Source organism: Mauremys reevesii, linkage group 14 (assembly GCF_016161935.1).
Source record: "Mauremys reevesii isolate NIE-2019 linkage group 14, ASM1616193v1, whole genome shotgun sequence".
Lineage (NCBI taxonomy): Eukaryota > Metazoa > Chordata > Testudines > Geoemydidae > Mauremys > Mauremys reevesii.
In genome coordinates this window covers 11,184,621-11,208,673 of record NC_052636.1, presented here as the reverse complement: position 1 = coordinate 11,208,673, position 24,053 = coordinate 11,184,621, and the positions used below count along the sequence as shown (strand labels likewise).

The window sequence follows — 24,053 nt, the reverse complement described above, 5'->3', positions numbered from 1 at the left end:
ACATACAGATCATCAGTTCCTTCTGTGTGGGGGTTTTCATCCCCTTCCTGCCATGTGCTCTGAGCTGGAAATTCAGCTACTGGGAAGTCAAGAGCACAACAACAGTCTTTTGTCGTCTTTAACGTCCCATAATAGTCTATCTGGTGTGGATGGACCTTTCCTGCCAGGCAGGGTGTAATGCATTCGGTTGCCAATCAGCACTTCACTTAGGTAAAGTCTCTCTCCTGTCTGGTGATTTACAGAGCCACAGAGGCTCCCAATGCAACTAGTCAGATGTTAACCCAGGCAGCAACTCACAAGCATTCAATAAAGTGTAAACGCATTCTTATAATCCTAATACCTAATACTAACACAGGTGAGTCAGACTGATTCCAGCGATGCGTTTGTCCCTGTTCAGTGAAGACATGGGGGCTTTTGCAAGAGCTAACACCTCATCTGGCAGTGTCACAGGCAGGCTGGGTAGGGATGGTGTCTTTAGCCTCTGTTTGCCAGAAGCTGGGAATGGGTGACGGGGTGGATCACTTGATGATTCCCTGTTTTGGTCATTCCCTCTGAAGCACCTGGCATTGGCCACTGAGCTAGATGGACCATTGGTCTGACGCAGTGGGCAGCTCTTATGTTCACAGTCTGTATGAGGAGTATCTACTCATTGGGACTCGCTGGGGAGCCACAGAAAGGAGCAAGATGTGCTGAGGCAAGAAGGCCCAGTCTCAGCGCCCCCGGGGTCACGCTTCCCAAAGGCTAAAACTAGGCCCAGCCCATGAAGGGGGCACTGCCAGGAGAGACTGGATAAAGGCTGGAGCATCGAACAACTTAGTTACCCTGAGAGAGCTGCCTTGGGGACAGTGACAGGGAGAATCCCCCAAAGTGACTCCTTTGATTGTGCTCTTCTCTGGCCTTTGGTTCTTAGAATTATAGAACTGGAAGGGACCTCGAGAGGTCATCTAGGCCAGTCCCCTGCACTCAAGGCAGGACTCAGTATTATCTAGACAATCCCTGACAGGTGTTTGTCCAGCCTGCTCTTAAATATCCCCAGTGATGGAGATTCCACAACCTCCCGAGACAATTTATTCCAGTGCTTAACCACTCTGACAGTTTGGAAGTTTTTTTCCTAATCTCCATCCTAAACCGCCCTTGCTGTAATTTAAGTCCATTGCTTCTTGTCCTATTCTCAGAGGTTAAGAAGAACAATTTTTCTCTGGCATGTTTGTAACAACCTTTTATGTACTTGAAAACTGTGATCATCCCCTCTGAGTCTTCCCCAGTTTTTTTCAATCTTCCCTCATAGGTCTTGTTCTCTAGACCTTTAATCATTTTTGTTGCTCTTCTCTGGACTGTCTCCAATTTGTCCACCTCTTTCCTGAAATGTGACACCCAGAACTGGACACACTACTCCAGTTGAGGCCTAATCAGTGCGGAGTAGAGCAGAAGAATTTCTTCTCGTGTCTTGTTTACAATACTCCTGCTAATACATCCCAAAATGATACTTGCTTTTTTTGCAACACTGTTGACTCATATTTAACTTGTGATCCACTATGACCCCCAGATCCCTTTCCACAGCGCTCCTTCCTAGGCAGTTATTTCCCATTTTGTATGTGTGCCACTGACTGTTCCTACCTAAATGAAGCACTTTGGATTTGTCCTTATTGAATTTCATCGTATTTACTTCAGACCATTTCTCCAGTTTGTCCAGATGATTTTGAATTTCAGTTCTATCCTCCAAAGTACTTGCAACCCCTCCCAGTTTGGTATCACCCGTAAACTTGATAAGTGTAAGACAGCGATTCTACTGCTGGGAGGGTTTCACCATGTCTCAGAGGGTTACACCCTGGTGGGAGGGTGCTAGGCCTGTACTGGGATACGGTCACTCTGTGTTTCACAGTGTGGCAGAACCTAGAATGTCCATTAGCAGGGAACAATGCTGGGGGGAATCAGCTTGTGGAATGGACAAAAGCCCCGTCTGAATTCTCACACCCTGCCCTTTTCACCCCAGCAGGCTACAGAATAACGTCCATGGTTTGCTCCAGATCATCCCATCCTCTCTGGGGGAAGGAAATGGCTGCAATGGAGCTGGCTCAGGTAAGGGATTCTCAGGGAGCTGGTGGTGGGTTCTGCTTGGAGGGAGAAAGGGAGGGGACAGAATGTGACAAACCTGCTGAGTCTTGTGTACTCTAGGGTGTGATGGGTTGTCACCCCGGGGTGCAGTCTGGGGGGCTTCTGGGAACTGCTGTGCCCTCTAACCCTCAAGCTGGGCTGGCCCTTCTCACACGGCTTTGCTGGAGATTCAGCCTTGTTATCACCCAGTAGGACAGCAGGTGGCACAATGCATCCAACTAAGCTACTTGAGTGCTTTACCTGAGCCACTCAAGGACAGATAGAAGAGAACAGCCAATTTCCCAGCGATATGTGTTAGCAAACAGATCAAAGCAGATTACTTAGCAAGTAACCAAAAACTCAAACCAAGCTTAACATATTGGATGGATAGAATTTGAATTAGCAGTTTCTCACCCTGACTGATGATACAAGCAGTCCCCCAAGTTTCCATACACAAGCTAGAAATCCCTTTGCCCTGGGACCAGCACATCCCCCAGTTCAGTCTTTGTTCCTCAGGTGCTTCCAGGAGTTCTCTTGTGTGGAGAATGAGGCCAAGAGATGATGACACCCCCCCCCACCTTATGTAGCTTTTCCATATGGCAGGAACCATTTGTTCCAAACTCAGTTCCCAGTCCAGTTTGTGGAAAAATACAGGTACCAAAATGAAGTTAATTGTCATGTGGTCTGGTCACATGCCCTAGAGTGCCCTGCTGAGTCATAGTAGCCATGACTCATAGGCTGGCTGAAACAATCACAGGAAGGCTAAGCGATTCCACAGTCCATTGTCTTTGTTGATGAGCCATCAGCACTGTCTGGCTTCTTCATTGTTCTACCTGAAAGGCTTGTTGTGGGTGTTACCCAGAGTAAGCACATTTGAAAGACAGATACAGAGTCAGTATCCATAACTTCAGATACAAACATGATCCATGCACAAAAGTAGGATAATCATATTCAGCAAATCATAAACTTTTCCAGTGACACCGCACAACTCATCTTGTACAAAATGCCTCATAATTATGTCCTAATCATATTATAATTCTGCCACTATGTTGAATATGGGGGTGTAGTGTGAGATAGGGCCTAATTTTAAGGCACAGGAGTTGGGAATGGAACTTCCCGTCTTTGTGGAACAGGAAATAACCCTCCAGTCAGGGCTGGGAAACTTTCCCAGACTCCTGGTGCTGAAACCTGAACCTACTGACACTGCATTAGTTCCCCCACCCCCAATCTTTCTGGCAACTACAAACTTTATCAGTGATGATTTTATATTTTCTTCTAGGTCATTGATAAGAATGTTAAATAGCACAGGGCTAAGATCCAATCCTTCCGGGAACCTGCTAGAAAGAAATCCATTCCACCATGGTTCCCTATTTACAATCCCAGTTTTTAATCTATTTAATGTATGTTGTGTGTATTTTGTACCTTTCTAGTCAAAATATTGTGCTGAACCAACTGATATGCCTACGTATATTACATCAGTACTATTAGCTGCAACCAAACGTTTGATCTCATCCAATAAGGATATCCAGTTAGTTTGATAGGATCTATTGTGTCTACACCTTTTTAATTGGTACTAATCATATTACCCTCCTTAAATTCTTTATTAATGAAATCCAGTATCGGCTGCTCCATTCTCTTGCCCAGTATCGATTTCAGACTAACACTCTTGTAATTAGCTGCATCATCTCTTTTATAGTTTTTAAATATTGGCACAGCATTAGCTTTATTCCAGTCTTCTGGAATTTCCCAAGTGTTCCAAGTCCTAATTAAAATCAACATTAACAGTCCACCACGCTCCTCCAGCAGGTCTTTCAGAACTCTAGTTATCTGGACTCACTGATTTAAACACATCTAACCTTTAATAGCTGCTGTTTAATGTCCTCATGAGTTATTGTTGGAATGGAAAGACTGTCAGCGTCAACATCTTATGATATGAGTTACATCATCTGTTTTTCTCCAAATCCAGGAGAGAAATATTTATTGAATAGTTTTACCTCTTCTGCATGATTGTTGATAATTCTGCCATTTCCATCTAGTAATGTACCACTACCACTGTTAGGATTAATTTTGTACTTCTTAAAACTTCCTTCTTATTTTCATTGGTTGATCATTGATTTCTGATAACTTCCCTTAACAATTTTCTACAATTCTGACCGTCTAACTTATAGTCTTTACTATTGACTTCCCCTTTCTTCCATATATTTTATTTAAAGAGTGTTGGGATTCCTACCAGGGAGCTACCAGCAGGGTCCAGAGACAGCTCCATCTCCTATATTAAGCTCTGGCTAGTAGCTATATGATAAATGTGAAGACTCTGCCTCCGTCTGTCAACTGGGAGACACAAAGGTTCTCTCTTTCTACCCTCTGATGCCACCTGGCTGCTCTAAGCAAGGTGGGGTGGGACTCTGTTAACATGTGCCTCCCGGAGCTTCCATTTACCTGGTGCTGCTGTTCCGTGAATAGTGGGGTTGTGAGTGGGGCAGCAGGTACTGAGTGTTGGACTCTTTCTCTTTCAGGGGCCGGTGACCTTCGAGGAGGTGGCTGTGCATTTCACCAGGGAGGAATGGGCTCTGCTGGACCCTGTTCAGAGAGCCCTCTACTGGGATGTCATGCAGGAGAACTATGAGATGGTGACCTCGCTGGGTAAGAAGTCCTGTCCCCTGGGTTATTAGAAGCTGTGGGGTCTCTGAAGAACCTGAGTAGTAATAACTTTATACCTTTATTCTTCATACAAGTTTTGACAAGTTTCCTTGCCCCCCCTTTTTTTTGCCTTATCTCCCACCCACTAGTATCATTTTTGGACATGTGCCTTTTTGGTGCCGTCAGTCATTTTAAAATTGCATTGAATGTATCCTTTTGGCTACATTAGCAACTACATTAGTAACTGCAGCTTTCATGCCTTTTCCTCATTTTAATAGGAAAATATGCCTCCTGTAGAATTCTAAATTAAATAAATAGGTGTGTGATTCATTCATGGCTTGTGTGGCAGTCAGATGAGCTCCTCTTTTGATAGGAGAGCACATAATGTTGCCATTCAGGTGAAGGGAGAACAGAGATGTGGTAGAGGAGCAGAAGGGGGGGAGTACATAATTCTGGGGTGCCAGGACATGGGGTGTGTGTGTGCAGGGTTAGAGCTAAGTATCAGCAGAGAGGGAGGAGGTTGTGAGAGACGAGGAGGGAACACAAGAAGCTCCCAAGGTGCTGGGAGGTGGTGACAGCTGAGAGTAATGGGAAGAAGGGGAGGGGAGTGTGGGGGAAGGGCACCCAGGAAGTGGGCTGGGTGGGTCAGTGGGCGGGAGGAGAGGTTTGGGGATCTAGAGCTGTGGGGGATCCCAGACCTTTAACCCTGAATCCCTACCCAAACCTCAGGTAAATCCCAGGCTTCAGCATAACCACTCTCACAAAGCCTCAGCTTAATATAAGGCCCTGAACTGTAGCAAGCTTAGGCTATGTTTACACTACCGCGGTCTGTCGACCTGCGCTGCGCAACTCCAGCTACATGAATGACATAGCTGGAGTGGACGTAGCTTAGGTCGAGTTACAGCAGTGTGTGCACTGAGGGGGGTACACGGGAGACCTTCACGGGTAGAGTCTGGAGCAGAGAACTGGAGCGACTTGCAGTCGATCTGCAGTTGATTTGGCAGGTCTTTACTAGACCCGATAAATCAACCACGGCTAGATCGATCTCAGAGTGTCAATCCCGGCTGTAGTGTCGACCTGCCCTTAATAACCCATTTATCTGTGTTCACCTTCTTGCCCCTCCACGCATGGTCCAAGCTAATAAGCAATTCTCTGATCATGACATGTTACCTCTAGCGAGTATGAAATTGCCCACAAGACGTGAGACTGGGTCATAGATCGTAAAATCAGGTCGGGGTCAAGAAGAGTGAGAGTTTGGAGAGAGTCTTGTCCCCCCTCTCCCCATCTGCAGCAGCCACGAGCTGTCTCCCTCCAGGCTCCTTGGATCTCTGAGCCTGTCCCTCCTGAGGCTGCGTGGCCCAGTTCTTGTTTCTGACCTTCTCCTTTTCGGGAAGAATTAGAGGCTGTTGCTCCTTAATGTTAGTGTGTAATTCCCCAGCCTTCTCCTCCCACTGGGGGAGTTTAATTCTCCCTCCCATTACCCCTGAGTCACTAGATTTCCTGATTCCCCAAAATGTGCTTTTGCGATGTCACAGTTCTGGGGTAGCGAAGCCTTTGACCTGCCTCCATGGTCTGCTCAAGGAATGGCCCCTCAGGTATCAGGCCTCCAGCCAGCCCCTCTCTATGGGCAGGGACCCACCTGCCTCTCCTTTTTGACCAGAGTGTGAGGATTGCAGTTTGTCCTCCACTGTGTTCGCCGGACTAACGTCCAGTTCCTGTGTGTTGCTTTCTCTCCAGGGGCTGTGAGCAGTGTGTCTGAGATAGAGGTGGGACTTTTGGTGATACTTGTATGATGCCAATGCACACCTCAGTTTCCTGCTGTGATTGGTATTGCTATGAGTCTAAAGAGCAGGAGACGTGAGGTGTTTTGTCACGTAGCTGTCATGGGGTGATATGAATGGGTCATTAAGGACTGGCTGGGAGTAACCTACATCAATGGAATACCCGACAGAGACAAGGGAATGATTGTCACCCAGGGGGCCTGGGGTCTTCGGCGGCGTATCCCCCTTACCCACTCTGACACCGCAGAGCCTTGCCTGTGTCCCCGTTCCCTGTTCCTGTTCCCCCTCCTGTTTGACTCAGTTTATATAGTAATATGCTCAGCTGTACTTTTGCTTAACCAATCATTGTACTGAAATTTAACTAACCAATCCTAACACATTGAAACATAATTCTCTAACCAATTGTATCCCACCACCCTCATTAACTTACACCTAGCAAAATTAATTATACAGCAGATAGAAACAATTAGAGAACCAGACTGATTAACATTGTAAAAGTGGTGGCCATAAAGATAAAACAATACAGAAATGAGGGTTTCACAACCACAACCATTGAGAAGTGATTTCTTGCCAGACAGGCTGCTGTCAAACTAAGTTTTCATTAACCATCTTAAGATCTGTTTCTTTATCTGGTGGTGATGGGCACTATCAGGACAGGATCATCTTCCTAACAGCCCAGTAGCACCTTATTTCAGTGTGACTGGTTTGGGATGTGAGGATGTGACCCTTCGCTTCCCAGCTGATGGCTGCCCCTGCTGCTTAGCCAAAGGCCTTAGCCTAAGAACAAGGCCTCAGACGATCCTAGTGCGAGAAGGCCCAGACACAGGCAGACTGTGATTTTGATTCTTTGTTTTTATACCCCTGTGTAGCAGGCTGGTCCCTTTCTCCTGCCCTGAAGGATTAAAAACAGCCCTGGGAGGGGGCTGTGGCTGGAGAAAGCAGCCTTTAGGCTGAGCTGATTGGGGGAAGTGGCTGCAGCTGGGGCCATGCCCCAGACAGACTCAGCTGGCCCTAGAAAGACACACAAGCCGGGGCAGACAAGAGTCTCCCTCTGCCTGTAGAGGAAGAAGGGCCTGGCTGCAGGGAGCTGGACACAGGGTACCTGAGTGGAGCAGGGCTGGGGAAAGGCAGAGAAGCTGGGGAGCTCCTGCCTGAAAGCCCCAGGCTGCGGCCTAGCACAAAGCCAACAGGTACTGGGGGTTGCAGAGGCAGCCTAGGGGTAGGCAAAGGCAGCAGGTCCAAACCCCTTTGCCTATGGTGAGTGGCTGACACTGCAGCCTGCCCCAGTGAACGGGGGCTAGATGGAGACTAGGCAGTAACTGAGGCAAAGTGGGGATAGTGGCTTGGGGGTTCCCCTGGGAGGGGAGACCCAGATTGGTCGGGTTCTGCCAGTGGATAGCACCCCAAATAAAGGGACACCGGGTCCAGGGAGGGGCAGGGGGGCCAGAGGACAGGTGGATCACCGGCCTGCAGAAGGCGCTCCAGAGCTGGAATGAGCTAATTCCCAGGAGTCACTAGCAGAAGGCACCGCAGGGGTGAGTCTGCTCATCTACACCCTGTAACTAGCTAAGTGATAAAAATACACCTAACAGTGGGTTCTACCCCTTCCCCCATTCTGTGTCTGTCTTGCGTATTTAGATTGTAAATTCTTCAGGGCATGGCCCAGCTACTATTCTGGGTTTGTACTTGTCCTAGCACAATGGGGACCCACTGTTAGTTGGTCCTTAGGCACTAAGGTAATGAATATGATTTATTATAATAACTCTCCTGCCTCTTGGAGCCAAGGAAGCTGGCCTTGGGATGTTACTGCTTAAAAATGAGCTGGGGGTTAAAACCATAGAATATTCTTTGTGACAAGTATCCCACAAATTCCACTGACCTCCCTTGTTTTCTTTGCCTGCAGTAAGGTTTCCAAATTCCAAACCTGATGTGATCTTGCAGCTGGAACGAGGGGAAGAGCCGTGGGTCCCAGACCTCCAGGGCTCTGAGAAAGAAGTGCTTCCAAGAGCTGCCTGCACAGGTGAAGAATTGGTTAAACCAACTCAACAACTGTGTGGGAATGCAGGAAACATTTGGGATGCCCTACAAAGACCCTATGAGCTCTCCAAGTTCAGGATTGTTCCTGCAGATGTGGAATCATTATGGCAGATGTGACTCATGGCTTTTCTCCTATTCTGACTGACAACTGGCAGCAGGTCCCTCCTGATCTCTCTTTCCCCTGAGTTGTTTACGAAGTTAAAGCAGGTAATCCTATAGATGCAGACGAGTTGCAGTCTTAGATTTCAAAGGCAATAGAAGCTTCTGTAATAAGCAAGCTCTATATCTTCCTTAGGACTAACCCCGGCTAATCAGCTGGGGATCTCTTCCTGATGCGTAAAAACTTTGCCCCCCAGAGTCCAAGCAGCATACAGATAATCAGTTCCTTCTGTGTGGGGTTTTTCATCCCCTTCCTGCCATGTGCTCTGAGCTGCCAGCTCAGCTAATGGGAAATCAAGAGCACAACAACAGCCTTGTGTCTTCTTTAACGTCCCATAATAGTCTCTCTGGTGTGGATGGACCTTTCCTGCCAGGCAGGGTGTAATGCATTCTGTTGCCAATCAGCACTTCACCTAGGTAAAGTCTCTCTCCTGTCTGGTGATTTACAGAGCCACAGAGACTCACAATGGAGCTAGTCAGATGTTAACTCAGGCAGCAACTCACAAGCATTTAACGAAGTCTAAACATGTTCTTATAATCCTAATACCTGTTTTAACAATACTAACACAGGTGAGTCAGACTGATTCCACTGTGCGTTTGTCCATGTTCAGTTAAGACATAGAGGCTTGTGTAAGAGCTAACACCTCATCTGCCAGTGTCACAGGCAGGCTGGGCAGGGATGGTGTCTCTAGCCTCTGTTTGCCAGAAGCTGGGAATGGTTGACGGGATGGATCACTTGATGGTTACCTGTTCTGTTCTTTCCCTCTGAAGCACCTGGCATTAGCCACTGAGCCAGATGGACCATTGCTCTGACGCAGTGGGCCCTTCTTATGTTCACAGTCTCTATCAGGAGTATCTACTCATTTGGACTCACTGGGGAGCCACAGAAAGAAACAAGATGTGCTGAGGCAAGAAGGCCCGTCTCAGAGCCCCTGGGGTCACGCTTCCCAAAGGCTAAAACTAGGCCCAGCCCATGAAAGGGGCACTCCCAGGAGAGACTCTACAAAGGCTAAAGCTTCAAACAACTTAGTTAACCTGAGAGAGCTGCCTTGGGGACAGTGACAGGAGAATCTCCCAGAGTGACTCCTTTGATTCTGCTCTTCACTGGCCTTTGGTTCATAGAATCATAGAACTGGAAGGGACTTTGGAAGGTCACCTAGGCCAGTCCCCTGCACTCAAGGCAGGACTCAGTATTATCTAGACCATCCCTGAGGTGTTTGTCCAGCCTCCTCTTAAAAATCCCCAATGATGGAGATTCCACAACTTCCCTACACTATTTGTTCTGGAGTTTAACCACTCTGACAGGAAGTTTCTTCCTAATCTCCATCCTAAATTGCCCTTGCTGCAATTTAAGGCCATTACTACTTCTCCTATCCTCATAGGTTAAGAACAATTTTTCTTCCACATCCCTGTAACAACCTTTTATGTACTTGAAAACTATTATAATGTCCTCTCTACTCCAGACTAAACAAACCCAATTTTTTCAATCTATCCTCATAGGTAATGTTTTCTAGACCTTTAATCATTTTTGTTGTTCTTCTCTGGACTTTCTCCAATTTGTCCACATCTTTCCTCATATGTGGCACCCACAAATGGACACAGTTCTCCAGTTGTGGCCTAATCCGCACAAAGTGGAGTGGAAGAATTACTGCTTGTGTCTTGCTTACAGTACTCCCTCAAATACATTCCAGAATGATGTTTGCCCGTTTGCACTGTTGACTTATACTTAGCTTGTGATCCACTATGGCCCCCAGCTCCCTTTCCGCAGTGCTCCTTCCTGGGCAGGAATTTCCCATTTTGTACGTGTGCACCTGATTGTTCCTTCCTAAATGAAGCACTTTGCATTTGTCCTAATTGAATTTCATCCTATTTACTTCAGGCCTTTTCTCCAGATCATTTTGAATTTTAATCATAGAATATCAGGGTTGGAAGGGACCATAGGAGGTATCTAGTCCAATCCCCTGCTCAAAGCAGGACAAATCCCCAGGCAGATTTTTTCCCCAAATCCCTAAATGGCCCCCTCAAGGATTGAACTCTCAGCCTTGGGTTTAGCAGGCCGATGCTCAAACCACTGAGCTCTCCCTCCCTGGTCTATCCTCTAAAGCACTTGAAACCCCTCCCAGCTTGGTATTGTCTGCAAACTTGGTAAGTATAACAGAGGATGTTACTGGGAGGGTTTCACCGTGTCTCAGAGGGTTACACCATGGTGGGAGGGGGCTAGGCCTGTACTGGAATAAGGTCACTCTGTGCTTCACAGTGTGGCAGAACCTAGAGTGTCCATTAACAGGGAAAAATCCGGGGGGAATCAGCATGTGGAATGGACAAAAGCCCCCTCTGCATTCTCTCACATTGCCCTTCTCGTCCTGGCAGGCTACAGATTAACGTCCACGTTTTGCTCCAGATCATTTCATCCTCCCAAAGGGAAGGAAATGGCTGCAATGGAGCTGGCTCAGGTAAGGGATTATCAGGGAGCTGGTGGTGGGTTCTGCTGGGATGGAGAGGAGCAGTAAATGCATAGGAGGATAGGAGCTGAGGGATTGGGTGGGAGGCAGGAAATATCTCGGGTGGAGAAAGGGAGGGGACAGGATGTGACAAATCTGCTGAAACTTATGTAATTTAGGGTGTGATGGATTGTCACCCCGGGGTGCAGTCTGGGATGGTTCTGGGAACCGCTGCGCCCTCTAACCCTCAAGCTGGGCTGGGCCTTCTCTCGCTGCTTTGCTGGAGATTCAGCCAGCCTCTCCAGGGCCTGTTATCACCCAACACGACAGCAGGTGGCGCCATGCATCCAACTAAGCTACCTGAGTGCTTTACCTAAGCCGCTCAAGGACAGATAGACAACAACAGCCAATTTCCCAGCTCCCCAACCTTGCACACCTGCTGTAGTATAAATTTAGAATTATACCATCTTATAGTGCACAGGGATCTGGATAATGTAAGCTCATTAATATAGTTCGCCTTCCCCTCGATATGGGAAAGATGTGCACAACAAGCCTCTGCTAACCAAGCTCAGCTTTTTCCCAAACACTTCATTCAAAATGCACTGATTAAGATAAAGCATAAAACAAGTTTATTAATGGCAGAAAGGTAGATTTTAAGTAATTATTGTTAGAACAAAAAAGGAGCCGGTTGATCCAGAGGCGGATATGAATACAGGCTTCTTTATTGTGTTACTTGTGTTCCCCTTGACCCAACTATCGAGTAAGAACTGGATTAGTTACATCACATGCCTTTTATCTAAGTTTGTATGTAAACACCTACATCCGTTACAACACCTCAAAACCCCTCATTAAGTAGTAAACACTCATACAATTAGTATACCCACCCCTGTCCACTGTCACAGTATTACACATATCATAGAGGCATTTTTACCTTGAAAATACCGTTCTTTGCAATAACGTGTTGCCACAAATTTCCCTAAACAGCAGTTCTCGGGGTATGGAGGAAGGGTCAATGAGCAGTTCTCGGGGAGGGAGGAAGGGGCCATAAGCCAGGGCTTGTTTATGTAGCTGGGAAAGGAAGGGAGGGGGAGATAACATTTCTTTTATTTTCTTTCACACAAAGGACATTTATTCCAGCAACTACATTTCTTATGCAGCTGCATCAATGTCAATTATTACAAGCAACAGAGAGAGGAAAAATATGGCAACTTATTTGTTAAGCAAAGAATTCCTGCCTGCTTATGCCTTTGTCCCCAATGCATGTCAGCACATTAGCAGCTTCCCAGCTGTTTTACTGAACCCTAACGTATCCCAACAATTCTAAGTGATAGCAAACAGATCAAAGCAGATTACTTAGCAGATAACCAAAAACTCAAACTAAGCCTAACATACTATCTGGATAGAATTTGAATTAGCAATTTCTCACCCTGACTGATGCTACAAGCAGTCCCCCAAGTTTCCATACACAAGCTAGAAATCCCTTTACCCTGGGAGCAGTTCCCAGTTCAGTCTTTGTTCCTCAGGTGTTTCCAGGAGTTCTCTTGTGCGGGGAATGAGGCCAAGAGATGATGTCACACGCCACCTTATGTAGCTTTTCCATATGGCGGGAACCATTTGTTCCAAACTCAGTTCCCAGTCCAGTTTGTGGAAAAATACAGGTACCAAAATGGAGTTCATTGTCATGTGGTCTAGTCACATGTCCTAGCGTGTCCTGCTGAGTCATAGTAGCCATGACTCATAGGCTGGCTGAAACAATCACAGGAAGGCTAAGCTCTTCCATGGTCCATTGTCTTTGTTGATAAGCCATCAGCACTGTCTGGCCTCTTCATTGTTGTACCTGAAAGGCTCGTTGTGGGTGTTACCCAGAGTAAGCACATTTGAAATACAGCTACAGAGTCAATATCCATAATTTCAAATACAAACATGATCCATGCACACAAATAGGATAATAATATTCAGCACATGACGCATCTTGCACAAAATGCATCATAATTATGTCCTAATCATATTATAACCATACCACTATGCTGAATATGGGGTGTAGTGTCAGATAGGGCCTAATTTCAAGGCATGGAATTTGGGAATGGAACTTCTCCTTTTTGTGGAACAGGAAATAACCCTCCCAGACTCCCAGTGCTGTAGCCTGAATCTACTGCCACTTCATTAGTTACCACCACCCGCAATCTTTGTGATACTGCAAACTTTATCCGTGATGATTTTATATTCTGTTCTAGGTCATTGATAAGAATGTTAAATAGCACACGGGCAAAAAGCAATCCTTGTGGGAACCCGCTAGAAATAAATCCACTTGACCATGGTTCCCCATTTACAATCCCAGTTTTTAATCTATTTAATGTATGCCGTGTTTATTTTGTATCATTCTAGTTTTTTTAGTCAAAATATTGTGCTGAATCAAGTCATATGCCTTACAGAAGTCTAGATATATTACATCAATACTATTAGCTGCAACCAAACTTTTGATCTCATCTAATAAGGATATCCAGTTAGTTTGATAGGATCTATTTTCTCTAAACCTTTGTTAATAGGTGCTAATTATATTGCCTTCCTTTAATTCTTTATTAACGAAATCCAGTATCGACTGCTCCATTATTTTGCTCAGTATTGATATCAGACTGACTCTCTTGTAATTAGCTGGGTCATCTCTTTTACACTTTTTAGTATTGGCACAGCATTAGCTTAATTCCAGTCTTCTGGAATTTCCCAGTGTTCCAAGTCCTAATTACAATCAACATTAATAGTCCACCACGCTCCTCCACCAGGTCTTTAAAAACTCTTGGATACAAGTTATCTGGACCTGCTTATTTAAACATGTCTAACTGTAATAGCTGCTGTTTAATGTCCTTGTGAGTTCTTGTTGGAATGGAAGGAGTGTCGTCGTCAACATCTTATGATACGAGTACAGCATCTGTTTTTCTCCAAATCCAGGAGAGAAAACTTATTGAACACTTTTACCTCTTCTGCATTATTTTTGATAATTCTGCCATTTCCGTCTAGTAATTTATCACTACCATTGTTAGGATTAATATACTTTTCAAAACTTCCTTCTTATTTTCATTGATTGGTCATTGATTTCTGATAGCTTCCTGTGACGTGGCAGTTCTGGCAGGACCCAACTGAGAGTGCCAATTCAGGACCACTTGCTCAAACAGGGCAGTCACAGCCCTAGGCTGGGGTTTTTCCACCTCTAAGGCAAACCATACCAGCCAGACAAAAAGGACTTCGGTTTCACCCCACTGGCTAACCACAAGTCACACGAGCAATTTCCTTAGACATTCCAGTCTCCCAGTATCACCACCAGTGCCACACGTCCCGGGAGGAATGGTTATGAAAACCAACACCCCAATAAAAGAAAAAGTTCTTTCGATTAAAAGAATCAAGCCCCAGACCCAGGTCAATATACACATCAGATCTTACCCACAAATCACGCTGTTGCCAATCCTTTAGAATCTAAAATCTAAAGATTTATTCATAAAAGGAAAAAGGTAGAGGTGAGAGCTAGAATTGGTTAAATTGAATCAATTACATACAGTAATGGCAAAGTTCTTAGTTCAGGCTTGTAGCAGTGATGGCATAAACTGCAGGTTCAAATCAAGTCTCTGGAGAACATCCCCCGCTGGGATGGGTCATCAGTCCCTTGTGTAGAGCTTCAGCATGTAGCAAAGTCCTCCAGAGGTAGAAGCAGGATTGAAGAAAAGATGGAGATGAGGCATCAGCCTTATATAGGCTTTTCCAGGTGTAAGAACCTCTTTGTCCTTACTGTGGAAAATTACAGCAAAATGGAGTCTGGGGTCACATGGGCCAGTCCTGCATACTTTGCTGAGTCACAAGGCGTGTCTGCCTTCTCTCCATGGGTCAATTGTGTAGCTGATGGTCCTTAATGGGCCATCAAGCAGGCTAGGCAGAGCTAACACCAGCTTGTCTGTGATGTCTCCCAGAAGCACAGCACCAGCTTTAAATACAGACAGGATAGAGCCAATACTCATAACTTCAACTACAAAATGATACATACATACAGACAGCATAATCATAACCAGCAACCCATAACCTGGTCTTAGACACCTCATATGATCCCCTTTACATCAGATTTGTTGCCACTACAGGACCTTGGTTGCAACCCATGTTCTATATGGTCCCAATTTATATCAATAATGTCATACTTCCCTTACCAATTTTCTACAATTCTGACCTTCTAACTCAGGGGTGAGCAACCTTTCAGAAGTCTTCATTTATTCACTCTAATTTAAGGTTTTGAGTGCCAGTAATACATTTTAAGATTTTTAGAAGATCTTTCTCTGTCTATAATATATAACTAAACTATTGTTGTATGTAAAGTAAATAAGGCTTTTAAAATGTTTAAGAAACTTCATTTAAAATTAAATTAAAATGCAGAGCCCCCTGGACTGGTGGCCAGGACCCGGGCATTGTGAGTGCCACTGAAAATCAGCTTGCGTGCTGTCTTCAGCACCCATGCCATAGGTTGCCTACCCCTGTTCTAACTAATATTCTTTACTACTGACTTCCCTTTCCAAATAAAATATAAGAAAGAAGTGTTTCCTACCAGGGAGCCATTAGTAGGGTCCAGAGCCAGCCCCATCTCCTATATCAAGCTCTGGCTAGTAGGTATGTGATAAATGTGAAGACCCTGCCTCCGTCTGTCAGCTGGGAGACACAAAGGTTCTCTCTTTCCACCCTCTGATGCCGCCTGTCTGTTCTAGGCAAGGTTGGGTGGGACTCTGTTAACATGTGCCTCCCGGGGCTTCCATTTACCTGGTGCTGCTGTTCCGTGAATAGTGGGGTTATGAGTGGGGCAGCAGGTACTGAGTGTTGGACACTTGCTCTTTCAGGGGCCGGTGACCTTCGAGGATGTGGCTCTGTATTTCACCAAGGGGGAATGGGCTCTGCTGGACCCTGTTCAGAGAGCCCTCTACAGGGATGTCATGCAGGAGAACTATGAGACGGTGACCTCGCTGAGTAAGGAGTCCTGTCCCCTGGGTTATTAGAAGCTGTGGGGTCTCTGAAGAACCTGAGTAGTAATAACTTTATACCTTTATTCGTCATACAAGTTTTGACAAGTTTCCTTGCCCCCCCTTTTTTTGCCTTATCTCCCACCCACTAGTACCATTTTTGGACATGTGCCTTTTTGGTGCTGTCAGTCATTTTAAAATTGCATTGAATGTATCCTTATTGAATACATTCATAACTACATTAATCACTGTCGCTTTCATGCCTTTTCCTCATTTTAAGAGGAAAATATGCTGCCTGTAGAATTCTAAATTGAGTAAATAGGTGTGTGACTCATGCATGGCTTGTGTGACAGTCAGATGAGCTCTTTTAGGAGAGCGTGTAATGTTGCCGTTCAGGATCCCATGGCTGAAGGGATAAGCGAGCCGTGGGAGGGACGGAGACGGGGGGTAGTAGATATGCCAGGACATGGGGCGGGTGTGTGCAGGGTTAGAGCTAAGAAGCAGCAGGGAGGTAGGAGGTTGTGAGAGACGAGGAGAAAATACAAGAAGCTCCCAAGGCGCCGGGAGGTGGTGCCGGCTGAGAGTAATGGGAAGAAGCGGAGGGGAATGTGGGGGAAGGGCACCCAGGAAGTGGGGTGGGTGGGTCAGTGGGAGGGAGGAGAGGTTTGGGGGTCTGGAGCTGTTGGGGATCCCAGACCTTTAACCCCAAATCCCTACCAAAGCCTTGTTGCTTTAGAGCCTCCACTCCAGTTTTGTTTCTGTTCAGTTTCACTTTATTATACATTTTTTTCCCCAAATATTATTATTTTAACACTTGACCTCCCTCTCCCACTCATTACCCCCCTCCTCACATAACCTCCCCATCTCCTATGCACAGCGACCCCGGCCACCGATCCTGAGTCCTTGCTGCATCCTCCCTCCCAGAGCAGGGCCCCTACCCAGGCACAAATGGGCACTTCGTTGATGATGTCACAGGGTGGTATAGTCTGTACAATTTTTACACCTATAAGATTACATATTCCGAAGCCCTTCACACCAGTCGGGCTTATCTCTATACGCCGATACAGTCTGTTCCCTTCCCAGCTCTGATGCCGCAGAGCCTGGCCTGTGTCCCTGTTCCCGTTCGCCCCCTAACCAACATTCAACATTCATGGGGCCTCATCTGGAGCACTGTGTCCAGTTTTGGGCCCAACACTATAAGAAGGATGTGGAAATATTGGAAAGCATCCAGCGGGGGGCAACAAAAATGGTTAGGGGACTGGAACACATGACTTCTGAGGAGAGGCTGAGGGAACTGGGATTGTTTAGTCTGCAGAAGAGAAGAATGAGGGGGGATTTGACAGCTGCTTTCAACTACCTGAAAGGGGGCTTCAAAGAGGATGGATCTAGGGGTAGGTCTTCACTACCCGCCGGATCGGCGGGTAGCAATCGATTTCTCGGAGTTCGATATATCGCGTCTCATATTGAACTCCGAACGCGCTCCTGTCGACTCCGGAACTCCACCACCGCGAACGGCGGTGGCGGAGTCGACGGGGAGCTGCGGACATCGATCCGCGGGGTGTGGACGGGTAAGTAATTCGAACTAAGGTATTCGACTTCAGCTACGGTATTCACGTAGCTGAAGTTGCGTACCTTAGATCGAACTCCCCCCCCCGTTTTGACCAGGCCTAGACTGTTCTCAGTGGTAGCAGATGACAGAACAAAGAGTAATGATTTCAAGTTGCAATGGGGGAGGTTTAGGTTGGATATTAGGAAACACTATTTCACTAGGAGGGTGGTGAAGCCCTGGGATAAGTTCCCCACAGAGGTGGTGGAATCTCCTTCCTTAGAGGTTTTTAAGGTCAGGCTTGACAAAGCCTTGGCTGGGATGATTTAGTTGGGGATTGATCCTGCTTTGAGCAGGGGTGGGACTAGATACCTCCTGAGGTCCCTTCCAACCCTGATATTCTATTATTCCAATTTCCTTCCTCCCTCCTGTTTGACCCCATTTATAGAGTAATATTCTCAGCTATACCTTAACCAATAATTGTGCTGAAATTTAACTAACCAATTCTAACATATTGTGACATAATTCTCTAACCCAGGCGTCGGCCACCTTTCAGAAGTGGTGTGCGGAGTCTTCATTTATTCACTCTAATTTAAGATTTCATGTGCCAATAATACATTTTAACGTTTTTAGAAAGTCTCTTTCTATAAGTCTATAATACATAATTGAACTATTGTATGTAAAGTCAGTAAGGTTTTTAAAATGTTTAAGAAGCTTCATTTAAAATTAATTAAAAATGCAGAGCCTTCTGGACCGGTGGCCAGGACCTGGGCAGTGTGAGTGCCACTGAAAATCAGCTCGTGTGCCGCCATAGGTTGCCTACTCCTGCTCTAACCAATTATAAACCACTACCTAATTAAGTTACACCTGGCAACATTAATTATACAGGCGAGAGAAACAATTAGAGAACCAGACTGATTAACAATGTAAAAGTGGTGGCCATAAAGATAAAGCAATACAGAAATGAGGGTTTCACAACCACAACCATTGATAAGTGATTTCTTGCCAGACAGAATGCTATCAAATTAAGGTTTCTTTAACCATCTTAAGATCCAGACAGGATTGTCTTCCTAACAGCCCAGTAGCACCTTATTTCAGTGTGACTGGTTTGGGATGTGAGGATGTGACCCTTCGCTTCCCAGCTTATGGCTGCCCCTGCTGCTTAGCCAAAGGCCTTAGCCTAAGAACAAGGCCTCAGCCTATCCTAGTGAGAGAAGGCCCAGACAGAGGCAGACTGTGATTTTGATTCTTTGTTTTCATACTCCTGTAACTAGCTAAGTGATAAAAATACCCCTAAGTTCTTAAAATATAGGCTTTGCAGGCAGGCCTGAATATCGCCGTTCTAACAGGGGTCTACCCCTTCCCCCATGCTGTGTCTGTCTTGTGTATTTAGACTGTAAATTCTTCAGAGCATGGGCCATCTACTATTCTGCATTTGTACTGTGCCTAGCACAACAGAGACACACTGTTAGTTGGTCCTTAGACACTCAGGTAATGCATATGATTAATAATAATAATAATTCTCCTGCCACTTGGAGCCAAGGAAGCTGGTCTTGGGATGTTACTGCTTAAAAATGATCTGAGCTTAAAACCATGGACTATTCTTTGTGACAAGTATCCCACAAATTCCACTGACCTTCCTGGTTTTCTTTGCCTGGCATAGGGTTTCTAAATTCCAAACCTGATGTGGTCTCACAGCTGGAACGAGGGGAAGAGCCGAGGGTCCCGGACCTCCAGGGTTCTGAGAAAGAAGTGCTCCCGAGAGCTGCCTGCAGAGGTGAGGGCTTGGTTAAAGCAAGTCAAAAACTGTCCGTGAATACAAGAAACATTTGGGATGCCCTGCAAAGACCCTGTGAGCTCTCCAAGTTCAGGATTGTTCCCTGCAGATGTGGAATAATTAGGCAGATGTCACTCATGGCTTCCCACGTATCCTGACTAACAACTGTCAGCAGATCCCTACCTGATCCCACTTTCCCTGCATGTTCTGGTGAAATGTAGACCAAAACTGATCCCTTCCTCTCTCCTCTGGGGAAAATCAGCTCCTGATAGGTTTGATCTCTCCTGCACATATTTTGGTTTGTTCATCCCTTTTAAAATTCCTGTCTCTGAGATTTCCTTTCTCTCAGGCACACGGAGTGACCTATGCCTGGATTCTCTCTGTCTCCCATCAGGTGATAGAATGGTGCATGAGAATGAGGAGCAGAAACCCCAGCAGGAAGATGCTGAGCAAGGAGAACCATATGAGACATTATCAGGAAGACCCAAAGGGAATGTTTCCAGGAGTTGTGCACTCCGAGAAAAAGTAAAAGCCTCTGAGACTCAGCAGAGGCCAGAGGAGAACTTCAGTAGCCTCTCAGACCTTATTACACATGAGAGAATCAACTTTGAAGAGACGCCCTACACATGCTCTGAGTGCGGGAAAAGCTTCAGTCACCGCTCTGGCCTCATCAGACATCAGAGAATCCACACAGGGAAGCTGCCCTACACGTGCACTGAGTGCGGGAAAAGCTTCAATTGGTGCTCAAACCTTATCATACATCAGAGAATCCACACAGGAGAGAAGCCCTACACATGCTCTGAGTGCGGGAAAAGCTTCAGGCACGGCTCTGCCCTTATCACACATCAGAGAATCCACACAGGAGAGAAGCCCTACACATGCTTTGAGTGCGGGAAAAGCTTCAGTCACCGCTCTGCCCTTATCACACATCAGAGAATCCACACAGGAGAGACGCCCTACACATGCGCTGAGTGCGGGAAAAGCTTCAGTCAGCTCTCACACCTTATCAGACATCAGAGAACCCACACAGGAGAGACGCCCTACATGTGCTCTGAGTGCGGGAAAAGCTTCGGTCGGCGCTCAAACCTTATCAGACATCAGAGAATCCACACATGAGAGATCCCCTACACATGCTCTGAGTGCGGGTAAAGTTTCATTGAGCACTCAGACTTTGTCAGACATCGTAGAATCCACAGTGGAGAGAGACCCTATACATGCTCTGCATTTGGGAAAAGCTTCAATCAGATATCATTCCCTATTAGAGATCAGAAAATCCAAATGGGAGAGAACTGTAAGAAATGCCTTTATTAGGGCTTCTCAAAGATTTGTTTTAAAAAAAATCACATTTGCTAATTCCAATATAGTGATCTTTGCACCATCTTCACTGTGGTCTCTCAGCTCTGCCGGATGAGTTGCCTGCTTCTGCCTTTTGCAGTTCACCCTTCTTTGGGGTCAGTCCTGTGATCTTTTCTATCAGCTCCTTTCCTTTTGACTTGTAGGAGCGTGTGTCCCTCCAGCCAGGAATTTCATCAGCTCCAGGTGCGGGAGAGAGGGTTGATGCCAATAAGCTACCCTGAGGCAAAAGTTACCTGTGCCTTACATCCACTAGGACTGTACATGGAATTGGGTGCTCAAGTTAGTGATTTTGGTGTAAAAAGACAATTATAGTTGTAGAGCAGAAGCAGCCCAGGGAGTGAACCTAACAGACAATGATCAAGTGATCTCTCTCCTGCCATCCATCTCCACTCTCTGACAAACAGAGGCTAGGGACACCATTCCTTACCCATCCTGGCTAATAGCCATTAATGGACTTAACCTCCATGAATTTATCCAGTTTTCTTTTAAACCCTGTTATAGTCCTAGCCTTCACAACCTCTTCAGGCAAGGAGTTCCACAAGTTGACTGTGCGCTGTGTGAAGAAGAACTTCCTTTTATTTGTTTTAAACCTGCTGCCTATTAATTTCATTTGGTGGCCCCTAGTTCTTGTATTATGGGAGTAAGTAAATAACTTTTCCTTATCTACTTTCTCCACATCACTCGTAATTTTATATACCTCTATCACAGGCCTGCACAACATGCGGCCCGCGGAGCCTCACTGTGCGGCCCGCCGGGAGATTCTAAATTCCCCCGGCGCTCTGCGGGCAGTCCAGAGCCCTTTGAATCCCAGACACGGCAGGGAATCAAAGGACTCTGGGCTGCCTGCAGGAACAAGGAGCCCAGAGCCCTTTAAATCTCAGCGGGGTCCGGGATTCAAAGGGCTCTGCACTGCCCGCTGTGGCTGGGAGCCCAGAGCCTTTTAAATCCCAGCCGCAGCCGGGAATCAGAGGGCTCTGGGCTCCCCGCGGCTGCCAGCAGCCGGCTGCCAGCAGCCCAGAGCCCTTTGAATTCCAGCCCCTGGCCGCTGATTGCCCCCTCCCCAGACCCCTGCCCCAAGTGCCCCCCAGGAACCACACCCCCTATCTAAGCACCACTGGTCCTTGTCCCCTGATTACCTCCTCCCGAGACCCCTGCCCCATCTAAGCCTCCCTTCTCCTTGTCCCCAACTGCCCCCTCCGAAGACCCCACCCCACTTCCCCCCAGGACCCCACCCCCTACCTGGCCCCGGATAAACCTCCTGGACTCCCATGCCTATCCAATTGCTGCCTGTCCCCTGACTGCCCCTCTGAACCTCTGCCCCATCCAACCCCCCCTGCTCCTTGTCCCTTGACTGCCCCCCCAGAACCCCCTACCCCTTCTCCAAACCCCAAACTGCTTACTGTGCCACTCAGACCAGCGTGTCTGGCTCTGTGCAGCGCCCGACAGTTGCTGCCATGCTCCCCATGGAGCCCCCACCCCAGCACCTGCTTTCCAGATTTGAACACCTCAAAATTCAGGAGTGCTCAAGCTCGGTTTGGGCAGCTGTTACTTCATTTCTCCCAAATCAAATATACTGATCCACTGTAACTTGCTGTAGAAAAAGTAGGATAAAATTGAGCAAGAAATGCTTCCCAGGGCTGGAATTGCTATTTTCAACAGCCATTGCCTTTTTGTTTGTTTGAAAGGAAGACAGTGATATTGCATTGGCAAATTCCCCATAGAAAGAAAGAGTGGAACAAAAGAATAATAAAGGCACCTCAACTTTTCCTCATTTATGGAGGACAGTCTTATAATATGCACCCAGATCTCCTCCAATCACACAAGCTGAAAATTGTTCCACTTTACTGCAGCTCTGTAACCATATGGGAACCAATCCTGTCTGTTTTGTGCACATCCAAAATTCCGGCTGAATGACCCGCCCTGGGAGCGAGTTACCAGTGACCCAGGGCTGGGGCAGCAGGAGGTGTCGGGGGGGACTGGTGAGGGGGAGCCCAGGGCTGGGGCAGCAGCAGGGTGCAGGGAGGGCACTCGTGGGGAAGAAGGGGAAGCCCAGCGCTGGGGTGGCAGGGTGTGTGGGTGGGTGGGTGGGTGGGTGGGGGGGGGGAGAGCCCAGGACTGGGGCAGCAGGAGGGTACGGGGGGAGCCCAGGGCTGGGAAGGGGGACAGCCACAATTTTTTTTGCTTGGGGCAGCAAAAAACCTAGAGCTGGCCCTGCTGGGTTCCCCCAGCCGCCGGAGCCCCGGGCCCTTTAATTTGACCCTGAGGGCTCCCAGCCACCTCTTTAGCTGGGAGCCCCTGGTTGATTTAAAATAAAGCATCACCTCCCCACCCCAACCTTCCTTTTTGGCCCACAGCTGTTTTGGTGGGGCGGTGCTGGGGAAGGAGGGTTTGTTTCCGCAGGGCTGGGTGGCCCTGGGGTGGGGTGTTTCCTCGGGCTGGGAGATTTCAGCCCTCGGCTGTTTTCTTTGGAGGAATGTGGCCTTCGCCGCTTTACGAGTTGTGCAGGCCTGATTTATTGTCTCTCTGTTCTCTCCTTCTTCTCCCCCCAGTTCCTCATCTCCAATGTCTCTGCCTTTCTCCTCTTGCTCCCTCTCCCCTGCCCTTTCCAGGAACTCACACTCTACAGCATTTAGGACAAGCCAGAGCTCCCATGTTCTGCACATGAGCCTGTGTCAGAGGACGTGTGACCCCAGGTCAGAGCCAGTCACCAGATCAATATGACCCTTTATGGGCGACTTCTCTGCCTGCTCTGCAATTTACATCTCCCCTCCCCCTTCCTCCCCCCCCCCCACAAACAGGGTGGGTACAGCTCTGACTGAGAGGGCTAACAGGAGAAATTTCAGCCCAAAGACAAATTTGTGTGAAATGTTGAGAAGTGAAGAGCCCCCTTCCCCTCCCCCCAAATCCCCAGAACTCTAGAGTCACCCCCATGGCATCAGCACAGGGAACCCAGTGAGATGGGGTTACAGAATACAAGGGGGAGGGAGCAGGGGAGAGAGGTGACAGGGAGTCTCTCGCTCTCCTTCTCTCTTCTCTTTCCTTCCAGGAGCTGCAGTCACAGCAGGGAGGGGTTTGTCTCTTTATTAGGGATCCCTCTGTGTCATGGAGGCTGCACAAGTCATAGATTCTGTGACTTCTGCAGTGGCCACTGTGGCTGACTCCGTGGCTGCCCCAGCAGCTGGCCTGGGGGCAGCCTGAGCAGTGGTTCCAAGGGTGGCAGGAGCAGCCACAGCTCAG

General features: G+C 47.2%; 1 pseudogene; it reads left to right on the top strand.

Annotated features, from left to right (window-relative positions):
• LOC120381836 overlaps positions 1 to 20,609 on the top strand; it is a 67,032-nt pseudogene extending 46,423 nt beyond the window's left edge.
• Positions 20,610 to 24,053: the final 3,444 nt, after the last annotated feature.